General features: G+C 38.5%; 1 protein-coding gene across 4 annotated transcripts in view; it reads right to left on the reverse strand.

Annotated features, from left to right (window-relative positions):
- Positions 1-13,599, reverse strand: part of map2 (microtubule-associated protein 2) — a 101,268-nt gene that overhangs the window by 72,657 nt on the left and 15,012 nt on the right. The window lies entirely within an intron of this gene.

Raw genomic sequence — 13,599 nt, forward strand, 5'->3', positions numbered from 1 at the left:
ACCTCCGTTAACACAAACACACACACACACACACACACACACCATCATCACTACATCTTAGGGACAGATGGAAAGGAAAGGGGAGAAGTATAGGTGAGAAAATTGCTGAGCCTGCACAGGAGTGAAAGAGATGAAAAGACAGTAAAAAAAACGAAGGCCCCATCAGGGTGTGTGTGCCTGTTGATGGCACATCTGCAGCCACAAAGACTAGCAGCTATGTCTGCCTCCCTGTTTTCTACTTCTTAAAGATACACACAACCTGCAGTTCCATTTGCAGACACACAAAAATTAGCTTTAGTCTGACATGCACAGTCCAAACATACCAGAACACCAGGACATTACAGGCTACTGTGGGTATCTTCGGAAAAGGGCAATGAGTTAAGAGCAATGAATAGCACTACGCTAGCAACAGACTGCATAAACCATCAGTATCAAAATACTTCCTACTAGTAGACAAAGATTGGCAGAAAATCCGATCTGTAATCCGATTACTATTGCAAAAAAAAAAAAAAAAAAAAAAAAAAAAAAAAAAAGGTGATTAGATTATTGTTACTTTCCTGTAAAAATAATAAAACAAGATTTAAAAACAGATTTTTTCATTTGATTCAATTTTATATGATGGATTTTGCAGAAAAAATAGAATTGGGCTGAAAGGTTTGTTGTTTCATAACATATTTAGGTTGTTTATCATGTTTTTAAAAAGTAACTAAGTAATAAAGTAATGAATTACTTTTGAAAATAAGTAATCAGTAAAGTAACTGGATTACTTTTTGGAGAAGTAATTAGTAATTAGTAACTAATTACTATTTTCAAGTAACTTGACCAAAACTTCTAGTAGAAATACACTATGTTGTCAGAAATATGAAGAATGGGTCGCTCTCAGCTCAGTGAATTTCAACATCGAAACGTGATAGCAAGCCACCTGTCCAACAAGTGCAGTTGTGAAATTTCCTTGGTACTAAATATTCCACAGTCAATTGTTAGTGGTATTATAATAAACTGGAAGCAATCGGGAACAAAACCTCAGCCACAGAGTGGTAGGCCATGTAAGAGATCGACAACTTTCTACATCGAGTCCATCGCTAAAGACCTCCAAACTTCTTGAGATAATCTGAAGACTATATGAACAATGTGTAGAGAGCCATGGAATGAGTTTCCATGGCTGAGCAGCTACAATCAAGCCTTACATCGCCAAGTGCAATGCAAAGCGTTGGATGCAGTGGCGTAAAGCACCCCACCACTGGCCTCTAGAGCAGTGCAGATGGAGATCACACTTCCCATCTGGCAATCTGATAGACAAGTCTGTGTTTGGCAGTGCCAAGACAATGATATGTGTCTGACTCCATTGTTTATGTGTAAAGTTTGGTGGTGGGGGATTATGGTGTGGGGTTGTTCTTCAGGATTTAAGCTCGGCCCCTTAGTTCCAGTGAAGGTAACTCTTAATATTTCAGCATACCACGATATTTTCGACAATTTCATGTCTCCAACTTTGTGAGAAGAGTTTGGGGATGGGCTCTTCTCGTTCCAATATGACTGCACACCAGAGCACAAAGCAAGGTCAATAAAGACATCAATGAGCAAGTTTGGTGTGGAAGAAATTGACTGGCCTGCACAGAGTACTGACCTCAACCCCACAAAACACCAAACCATAAATGTGTTTCAGGAAGAATGGGCAAAAATTCCCATAAACAAAATCCTACACCTTGTGGAAAACCTCCCAAGAAGAGTTGAAGCCGTTATAGTTGCAAAGGGTGGGTCATCATCATATTAAACCCTGTAGATTAAGAACGGAATGTCATTTAAATTCCTATGTGTGAAGGCAGATAAGCGAATACTTTTTGAAATATAGTGTTTCAAATATTCTATCCCTTTTGATGAATTTTCTTTACAAATTGCTTCATTCTCATTAGTGATCTGGAAATAAGGTGTCAGAAGTCATTCATTTTATTTATTTTATAAAGTACTCTTGCAAACCATTTCCTTTCCTTGTCTTATCTTATTGCTGGAGCCCTACACGCTTAAATGATTATCAGCTATGATGCAGCTAAGTGAAATCTATTTTTAAGGTCAAATCATCACAGTTTCTGTGGTAAAAAGCATGTAAAATTATCGAAGAACATACATTTTTACAAACCCAGTCTCAAAATCACCTGACACCTAACTACCTGACATAATGAAGAGCAACATTAATGCCAGGAGGCAGTGGTGACAAGCTGTTAAGCAAAGATACTAAAAATCCTATCTTCTTGTGACCAAAATAAAGAATATGTATGGTAGAAGTATAATACTGCTGTACATTTGGAAAAACCATCAAACAGCTTTTTCCTTTCCACTTTAAACCCGCTTGCCATCCCTTAAAAGATGAGTATTTGGCTTAAAGCGCTGACTAAGTGTCTAATTGGAAAATAATGACTCAGCAACAGCCCTACCAAAGTCCCTTCATTGAATTCATCACGCTCCTGTTAACAGTCAGGGCAGTGAGCTGTAGAGAAAAAACTCATCTTAAAAACTTGCATTCTCATTCATCACGTCATTACATTAATTTCAGCCATTATATAATACTGCAAAGAAGCATCTCCAGAAACTCTATAATGTAAAGAAATGCTGTTTATGAATTCCCTGCTGCAGACTGTTCACAGGTTATCACGAATAACTTTGTACTGTCAGACATAGATTACACATCACTGATTCCTTCACTTCTGGAGTATTAAATCCATGTCCAGAAAAATTAAAAAGGGATCTTACTACCCACCCCCATACCTGAACTGGACCATCTCCAGACATCTGCTGTGCCACGATATTCTGCCCATGAATGGAACACAACTGGAAAAGGTTCAAAAGCTCCTGATTAACGTACGACAGTAAAAAGACGGCAGTGTTTATACTCTTGCCGCTGAATGGGCCGAAAGGGAGAATAGCTTTCAGGAGAAAGACCTTCATCAGAAGGATTCAGATATTTCTTAGAAAATTCCTTAGAAAATGCAGCTTTTGCACAAAACATATCCAGGAGTATTCCTGAATGAATTTCCAAATATGGCTGAGAGAGGGAAAAAACTATTCTACTCCCACATTTGGAGAATTCATATCCTTACTCCTAAAGTTTCAATCTAGTGTAGTCTTCCTTTCAACACCTTTTGGCATAAGCTCCCCTAAACAAGCTAAAGGTGCGATTCTATAACCATGTGCTTTGGCTCATGAGTCACTTGATACCTCAAACATAGAGGTGATGTTCAATGTAATATCCAAAAGAAATTTGACTATGTTATTCATATCACAACAAAAAAACAACCAGACAACAAAATATAAACAATACATGAAAATCAGCATTGCAGCAGATTTCAGTCACAAATTTAATCTACTGATTCATTTTCTTTTAGCTAATAGATTTTTTTTAAATTCTGAAAAACAATGTTTATATTTATCTCCCTCTTTTATGGAGATTATTTAATTACACCAATTCCAAAACTTACACCAATGACCCCCCCCCCCTTTTTTTTTTTACTGTGCCCTAAAATACAGTTAAGTTCCTCTCTCTCACTCTCAGACTCAGAGACACACACATACATATGGTACATCAGTCCCTTAACTAATTAAAAGAGAATTCTCTGATGTTGTGCTTTTGCAATTGCGAATAATTCTTACCCCAGTGGCTGTAGAGCAACCATAAAGCTGCACCCACAGCAACAACTACGTGCTCTGGTATGTCCACTGAGGATCACTCAACTTTTGCAAAAACAAAGCTCCATGTCATTTGAATTTTATAATGTGTAGGTCAGTGTAATATTAGCAATTATGGAAGAAAATATGTGACTTTGCTATACTTCAAAAGTTAAAAAAAAATCTTTTCAGCATTAAAGATGAGTCTGGACTTCTTCATTTGTTTCCTTGCTGGTAGCTGTAGTTGCATTTGTATATGTGTGTGAGTATATTTCTGTGTTTACACAACGTTATTTTGTTACAATATACCATCTACTTGCCCACTTTGGCTGAAGTGGCTACGACATTTTTCGACATTAAGAGGCTGAGAAGAAATGTCACAGTTGTGTGCGTTAAATATAAGGCATTTCAATAGTTAGTGTAAATATCTGTGACCATTAAAAAATATTATTCACTGATTTGCCAAATCTGAAAGATGACTTTCAGACTGAAAGATGTGCCCAAGGACAACAGCTCAACATAAAGAGGAAGCTGGAGGTTTGAGAGACAACAAAAAGATGGAGATAGGCAGGGTTTTTTTTATAGCTAATCTCCCTTTTTTAATCAAAATTATGAATGTGTTAAAGCTGTCACGAAAACAGCTATGGCATGCCATTCTTAGTTATTCACTTGTACTTATAATGCTAACTTCTCAAATCCCTGTCATGCAGTAGGCGTGTCAGTCAAACCCGTCAGCCAGCATTTATTCAGTGTCTGCGCTTGTTTCACAGCTTTATCCAACTAATGCCAGTCTGCATCTGGTCACAAATGAAAGCTTAACAAACAACTTCTCATGAACACAACAGTCCCTTCCATTATCACACAGTCTCTGACTGAATTTCCATCATCATTTAAAACGCCCTGTAATCAGTCACAAGCAATAAGACTTAAATCGCTTCACTTTTTACCTTCAGTAGGAAATGGCTCCAACAAGCGTTCAAATTGTATTATTTCCCAAAGCAACACTTACAAATAAACCGTATGTAAAAGCATCATAACTGAATGTTGTGAAGCTGTATGACCTGCAAGACATCCAACTTCAGCATTTATTGGTGCCTTTTCTCTGTACCTTGGTTCAAGTTCCAGGTCAAAACCACAGTTTTATCAATTAAAAAACAAAGAAATGCACTGCAGGCTTCACCTGTAAGCTTCCTTTAAATGCTCCACTCTAAAGCAGACATTGTGTTTGTGTATGCTATGAGCTACAACCACAACAGGTTACTTGCAGGATGTGTGTTGGATCTGCCTGTGTGTGTGCTTTCAGAGGCCCAGAAAATCTCTCGTGGCCCAGGTGCAAAATAACTATGAATCACCATCACATCAAAACCGAGACAGCCAAACAGTCCCCAACAAAGGGAATTAGAAGTTGTCTTGGGGACTAAATTTAGCCAGTAACTCTGTAGCTGCCAAACATCATTTCCTTTTATTGGAACTGATGACAGGTATATTTCAGCCTGGAAGAAATGCCCACTTAGGACAAGTTAATTCCCTGAAAAGGAAGAAAAAAACAAAACAAAGGAATAAACTATGATGTGATGAGATTAGATTTAAGCAACAAAAAAAGAGAATACATGCAAATTTGATCTAGTTCTGGTTTGCATCTTCAAAATACCTGAATTGAGTTAACAGCTATTATAGGAGGACATCGACATCCTCAAGGTCTTTTTCTTCCTGTAAATGACAGGCAGTTTTGTTTATAGTGCATCATTTTGATGCATTATAAACAAAACCTGTACAACTGTCTGTGACCATCCTCAACTGTAATGACAAATAACACAAAGATCACTACAGCCACCACTGATACTTCATTTATTACACCACAATCCCTGTAGCTTCATTTTCACTCAATCAGTCTGGCTTGGTATCTAGTTAGTTACATCCCTAACTGTGTTGTGGTAAACATGGATTAATCTACCAAGTCAAAACTCCCATGCAAACAGACAGCTCCACTGATGGGAACAGACTCTGGTCTCTTAGAAAAGCGGCCAAAGCTCCTTATGCCAACAGGATATGCACACCAGGAGGCAGCAGGGCAAAGAAAGCAAGCATGTAATTGGGGTTAGCAAAAGGCCAGAGGGAACAGAGAAACAGAAAAAAGAAAAGACGGCAAATAAAACAATTATGCCATACATCTCTCCTCATTGTTGATTCCCTGTCATGTAACCAATGGGCCCAGTTTTTCTCCTCTCTGCTTGGACAAATTAAGTCAGAATGTCATGACGGGGAGGGAAAAAAAACAGTCACTTTTAACCAGCCGATACACTGACTGTCTATGTGACCGATGTAGTTTAAATTGTTAGGATCTTTGACCTTGATCTGACCTTAAAGCTGTCAGCAGAAATATGTGCTTAACTCCTTAGAAAATCCACAGTAGTTTAAGCCTTTCATAATCTAGTGTCCAACAATTAGTCAAGATAGTGTATTTATTTTAGACTAGGATATGAGAGCCAGTGTTATTCACACTCTACAGATTACTACAGACACGACTTTAACAAAGTCAGGTAGATGACGTGTCTACGAAAACTTTAAACTTCTTCTGTCCTATGGTGAAATAGGTCTTCTCTTTTTAGTTCTATGGTGAAAAAGGCAGACATATTCAACTCATAAAAGAGAGAGCACCTTCATGTAATCAGTACCAATGAGTAAAAGTACAGAGTCAGACGTGTTGCATTTTTACATTTGAGAATTAAGTCAATGTTTCACTTAAAAGTGGCTTATAAAACAGCCTTGATTGTGGAAAATAATCCTAATTAGTGATGTTTTTAAACACTAAATACAGAACTGTGACAGTCTTGTCTTGAGTCTTCATGGAATGACTTTCCATGGCTGAGTTTCCAAGTCTTGAGTCACCCATCATTTCTGTATATGTTGTTAGTGTACCCGTTTCCCATTTTCCTAATTTATTGAAATGTGCAAACAGAGATGGAAATACAGCATACGATACACCGAGTTTGCATAATTCAAACAAGCTTGAAAATCAATATTTGGTAGGACCAACTTTATTCTTCCATATATCCTGAACTCTCTTAGTTAAGCTTTCTTATTAAAGTAGTCTTCAGGAATAGTTTTCCATGCTTCCTGAAGAACATCTAAAGCTCGTCTTTGGAAGTTGGCTGCCTTTTATTCTATTCAAGGTTCAAGGTTCTTTACTTGTCACATGCATAGTTATACAAGTATAACACACAGTGAAATGTAGCCTGACACGCTCCTCGACATGTGCAAAACTTGGGGGGGTGTATTCCTCTATCAAGATGATCCCATACAGCTTCAATAATGTTGAGGTCAAGGCTCTGTGGAGGTCAATCCATGACTGATAGTCCATTCTATGTTTTTCTATCCAGGTACAGTTTTAGTGCATTGGCAGTATGTCTGGTGGTGACAAATGAAGGTGGTGACAACTGCGTTCCACATGGAATTGCATGTTGGATCAAAATCTGATGATACTTTTCTGCATTCATGATTCCATAAATTTGACATATTGACAACAATTGAAACCAAAAACTTTAAATCTTGATTTCTAACTCTGTAAGTCCTGTTGCTACAGATTTTCAGCTCAGGTCTTGAATAATATGGCATACCTCAGCTTTTCTAAGGCCTGCCACTTCTTTTTTGTCCTCCACTTGCCTGGTTTCCTCAAACTTTTAAGTACACACTATACACCAGCTATGCCAAGATAAAAACAAAAAGGGTTGTTGTCACTAGCAGTGTCACAAGCTGCTAGTAACAAAGTGCCTAAGGCAAGTTTTATTTACCCCTTGAGTTAGGGACATTTTTTATGCGTGAATGATTTATAGATTAATGTTAAGTGGCTTAACAAACAAATAATTCCTATGAAATTCTTATGGAAATGGTCAGGTACAAGGACTGGACTGAAAACAAGTGGAAAAGCAGCCAATGTTTAAAATGAAAGACCTTCAGAGAGCCTATTGCTTTACCACTTTACAAGAAACTCTGTCCCATTGAAAGCAAAATATAAAGAAATTACAGGTGACTCTGGACTTTTGCACAGTACTGTAGCTTATAACTTACACTATCGGTAACTTATACTTGATTTACTATCCCTCCATTACTGTGTTGTTCCTTTACCTTTAAAGGATGCTGTGTAGTCTATTTATTACATGTTGTCATGCATGAATATTCCCAGAAGTGCTGCCACATTTACCCCACCATTGTTTGTACTTTTTCCTTTCAGCATGTGCATGTCTGTTTCTCTGGGACCACTAAGATGTTGGAAAACATGAGGCACAGACATTCATCTGGTTGGGTCCTCGCAGGCCTCTGTGGTCTGTTTTGAATCCACATCAATGCACTGTGCTGGGTGGGGTTTGGAAGATGCTGATCCTGCTTTCTTCAGCTGGAGCAGGGACCATATTAAAAATGACCACTAACAGGCACTGTGATGATTGATTGAACAGGAAACATATTTGTTAATTGCAATAATTTGCTTAAGCAAAATTCTACTCATGCAAAAATGCTGTTTATTCTTGGTTAATGGCTTAAGAAACACATTCAAAATCTGGAAGACAATGCAGTATGACTTCATATTTATTGTGTCACATCTTTCATTGCACAGGGTTTAAAGTGAGGTCATGTTAATAACTGGTACAAAAAACCCATAAAATGTTCAACATTCTGCAATGAACATGATATAATGAAAATACTCCAGCAGTATGAACCAGCACTCTTTAACTGCTCTGCTGAGCAGCTTGGCCCCATCTGTAATTATATTTTTAATTTGTCATGTAGCCAGCAGAGGGTGCCAAAGCTAGGAAAACTGTACATTAACTCCTTTGGATAAAAACCCCACCCCAAGGAACTCAAGACCCTGACATCCGTGGAGGCAAAATTTATGGCTGAATGATGACTCAACACCTACTTCAGTTTGCCTATATGTCCAAAAAACATTAAGAGTGAATACGAGATCAATGCCAAGCTGTAAGTTTGCTTTAAAGGAGTGATGCTTTTTGAGCTCAGGTCATTTAACCTTGTAAAATAATTTAAATGACCTAATCAATTAGCAAAACAACACACAAAACAATACGCCAGATGAAGTGACAACAACTTTTACACAAATGTGTAAATGTGGTCACAGCACTGAATTCCAACAAGAAATTATTAATGGGACAAAATTAAGAGAATTAAGAGAATAAATACAGGCAAAGAGCCACCAGAAATTAGCTTTGTGTGAAGAAATTGCAAAAGGCATCAGTGATTAGAGCAGGGCGATATGACCAAAAATATTTTTCAGGATATACATTTGAAAATTTGTGATAACGATATAACTGACGATATAATTGACACTAGACAAACTACTTTATAACTCCACAACTTTATTAGTGCAAAAAAACAAAAACAAAACATCAATGTATTTTCAATTAAACAAGCTGTTTTTTTATGTGCATTAAAGTTATATAAAAATTTAACAGCGCAAATGCAAATTCTTTGCTGACAGTTTAACCAAAAGGCATTTCCAGTGGAAATTGGCCGACATATCCTCAGCATAACCACGTATAATATCCACAAAACTTAAAAAGAGGTTATACACACACAATATGGTAATATTATGTTGAAGCACAGTACGTATCCCTCCGCGAGGCTCCTGATTACGATAGCCGTAATGCTCCGACAATCCATCAAGCGGTGCGGCTTCATAGCTTAGCAAAGCCGTACTAAAACATTTGACAGATTTTCGAGCGCCGTGTACCACATAAAATCGTTTCGAGGTCAGTAAACACAACCAGAATTCATACATAAGGCACACGGGATTATATGGGGCACTGTCGATTTTCAGAAAAATCAAAGGATTGATTTTAAGTGTGCTGTATTTTCCAAAAAACACGGTAATAACGACGGCCCGCTAGCATGCTCTACCAAAAATAGTGCTTTGTTGTGTATCTGACGGACGAAAGCTAAACCAGTTCCACACCACTGACGTTGCAGCATTTTTACAAACCAATTCTGGTTCATCCGTTTCATTCAACGATCCGCATTCGCCCTCCTCTTTCTCCGTCGCCGCCATGCTTTTTCCGTCATGTGCGTATGAAAACAAAGGTACTGCGCATGCACGTTTTACCCATATTCTATTGCAATATTTCATTTTCTTATCATTGCCCAACATTATACCGGTATTACCGTGAACGGTATGATATGGCCCAGCCCTGTTAGTGATATTATTATAAAATATGCACACTGCATTTAGTGCGAGTGTTTTAGAGAGCTAAAACATGTCGGACAAGTGGTTTCTCCAAAGTGAACCAAAATAACTTTTAATTTCCCCTTGAAAATGAAAACAGAAATCAGCTGGGGGATGAGAAAGAAGAAAAGCTTTTTTTTTCTACTCTAAATTATGGAAGTGAATTTCCTCTCCCCAACTCTTTTTTTTCCTTGTTCAGTGCAATTTACTGTGTATAAAAAGAAGAGGAGAAGATACTAGCAATAACAAAGGGTTCACGCACAATAAAGAATAAATGACCTCGCTAAAATTAGATTTTTTTTCCTCTCCTTTTTCCTCTATTGACTAAACCCACTGCTGCCGAGACCTCATTTACCTCTTTCAACTCTTGTGTTTCTGCGCTATTTCCCTGCGCTGAGACACCATATGTATTACGGAATAAAGTGCCTGCTCTGTCGGTGTCAGACACAGAGCTTCAGTTGGTGGTGCTCTTTACAAGAGAACAAGCGTTTTCACAGCTTCTTTAGGAGTTTGCGTGGGCTCCACTATAAACAGCACCAGTCAGTTACATTACCAATAAGCTAATGAACACTCCCCAGTCTTGCACAAACATATCACTACACAAATACCTACAGTGCAACGCACTCCCAAACAGGTGCACCATGTGTGCATCGGGCACACATAGACCGCCTCTGGCTGTGCCCACTTGCTGCTGAGTGCAGGTGGATGCAGCTTTCATTTTCACTGCCACGGTAGAATTACTGCATGTGGCAAAACAATCTCATGATCAGCCTTCACATTTTTAAGAGTACCAGTGCTAATGGTTTGTTCAATAGTGAGTACTTTGATACAGTATGTGCACTGGCATTGTCAAGTCTGTGAGTGTGAATTTTACCAACTGCATGTGTGACATCGATGTGTGGAGATGTTTATATATACAGCAGTCCACAAAGAATTACTACAGTGCATTCATAGTTTTAAAATGAGTTTGGGAGATTTGGGAATTACATCCCAAAACACAACACCCGATAGTTAATCCATTATGATTAAGTAGAAGCTTGTGTGTGTTCTCTGCTGGTGAATGACGATACAGTACAGTATTTATAGCTGTGTCAGTGACCATATGGATAGCCAGATATGTCCTACAGTGGGTGACGCTTTTACTACATCAAGAAACAAAAAATGTGCTGGTTAATTTCTATATTTAACTGTTTTGAGGGTTCAGCAGCAGATGCAGTGACAAAATGCTTGAGACGACAGATTTCATTTTTATGACAAAGCTCTGTCGATCAAGTGTGAACCAACAAGAGACAGGGAGATTTGATGGACTCGCTTATACGGAGCTCTGGTGTAGCCTGCAAATGTTTTATCATGGCAACATGTGCGGTGTAGCATGTTAATAGGCCCATAATTGGAATACAAACATCCATGTTAAATGGATTTTTATAATCACCCAATGCATCTGAAACAGAAAGTCAAACAAAGACTGAGGTGTGCACAAGTAGCGTACATAACACTTAGAAAACGTACCTTCGTGGACAAAAGACATGTCCTGTGTAATTATAGCCTTAATATAATTTCTGTCCTCTGGCCTACATATATAAAAGATAATTTTAGCACTACGATATTATAGAGAACACTGTGCTAATACACTTGACTGTAGTCCAATGTTGTGCTTCGAGTAGCTAGAATGAAATGCCATATGGGTGCACTGCAAAGTCAATTCTACGGACTTCTCAGGCAGTGTGCAGAGTGTGTTTTTGAATATATCAGTATCACAGCGGAAACTATCAGGGGAGCAGTGAAACACTGAGCCACAGCAGGCAGCACCCCTACTACTGAATTAATAAACAACAGCAGGGAGAGAAAGCCCTGATCAAGTGCATGGGTCAAGATTTTCTTCAGCATTTACATTTTAACAGAGACTTGTGGACAGAGATGACTAATATCAACATCGTCTCATGTAAACAAGTGTAACATGCCACGCTAATTACACATATGTGGTTGTTACACTGCTTACTGAATGCAATTTTGTTTAAGGGAGAGATTAGTTTGTGACTCTAAATCCCTGTGAAAAATATTAAAATAATAGAACAAGCCTTATATGTAGGGGGAGAAAATCATTCTCATTCAGATTCGTAATGATTCCTCTTATTTACACTGATAAAACTACATTTTAAAAGACAAAATTCACTAGCATGGTCTCGCAAAAAGCAGGCAAGTCAGGAAATGGATGGCGTTGTAAAAAGGTATGACTGTGAGGTGAAAAAAGTTGAACCCAGACTAAACCAAGACTGCTGGAAACAAACAAGTGCAGGATCCATTTGCAAATAAGAGAGACCACATCTGCCCCCTCCCACCCAGGCCCTTTCCACGGCAGACATTTTGTCATGTCACAGTAGGAAAGGCACCAGTTTTAATTAGAAGAATAAAGAATGGCCGAATTCCATTTCTTCAGTTTCAAGTGGCTGCTATTGTATTCATGTTGGTTTTACTGTCACACTGCCGTGGGTTACTGGAACATTTGAACAGAATAATATTAGTAACACGTGTGCTTTCTTTCCTACTGTGACATTCTCTGAGTGTTTGGGGTGAAAAAGGGCTGACGGAGAGCAAATTTCAGCTTGAGCGCACCTGGAAGCAACACGCTAAATGCAGTGATAATGAAAGTGCTGGTTAGTGATTAGCTCCTGTCACAAAGATCGGAGTGGTAATTTAATCTTTAAGAGACTGACTCACGTGAAACCCACGGTGAGCTACCTGTTAATACAAAATTTTAATAAAAGCACCGCAAAATTCCTACATATTTGTACAGGTGTGTGCACCATGTCACTGTATCTCTGTGAGGTTTAAATAAAAGCAATATTAATCATACTTACGGCTGATACATCATGAAAAAAAACATATCTACTGTGTATGTGTGTATTTAAATGAGTGTGTATGAGCTATGTATTTGTGTGGTGCTGCTCAAGCGAGTGTGGAGGGTTGCTGTGGGTGGTAATGAGCTGCTGCTCAGTTTCCACAGCAACATCCTAACTCAGTCAGTCTCCATAGCAACTGATAACAGCATTAGCTGATTCAGCCTAAGTGAAGGTTCATGTCAGAAGGAGGGAAAAGGTTTTTTTTGGTCTTTTTTCAGGCTGCTACTGATAAACCTTGAAGGGAATGTAGGGAGTTAGACTCCTGAGATGTCCACTAAATCTGCCGGACCAAATTTTGGGGGACAATCCCGTGTTTGACTGTTTGATATGGTGAGGTGGTCAACAGATAATCAAACCAAAATCTTGGAGCAATTACAGGTTTTTGAATAACTCTGGAGTACTTAGAGTGAAGATAATCCACTCTAAACTCAAACAAACAAAAAGTAAAATAAGTATTTGATCCCCTTTAACCCAGCCAGAATTCTGGCTCCAAGAAATTGGCTTTGTACCCATGTGGCACACAGCCAATCAATTACAGATACTCCTGTTCTCAGCTTGTTATATGTACAAAGCAGATGTGTCCGGAAGGCTGGAATGGCCTACAAGAAGCTAGGTGAGAAGGTGACAACTGTTGGTGGAATTATTTGGGAATGGAAGAAGTATAAGATAACCATTGATCACCCTCGGTCCTGAGCTCCATGCAAGATCATGCCTCATGGGGTGAGGATAATCAAGAGAAAGGTGGTGTATCAGCACAAAACTACAAGGGAGGAGCTTGCTAATGATCTGAAGGCCGTTGGGACGCAAGGT

This window comes from Aulonocara sp. 'chitande type north' Nkhata Bay, linkage group LG16 (genome assembly GCF_057382095.1).
Source record: "Aulonocara sp. 'chitande type north' Nkhata Bay isolate Kocher_YH1m ecotype deep benthic linkage group LG16, A_spYH_male_GT1.1, whole genome shotgun sequence".
In the NCBI taxonomy this organism is placed as follows: domain Eukaryota; kingdom Metazoa; phylum Chordata; class Actinopteri; order Cichliformes; family Cichlidae; genus Aulonocara; species Aulonocara sp. 'chitande type north' Nkhata Bay.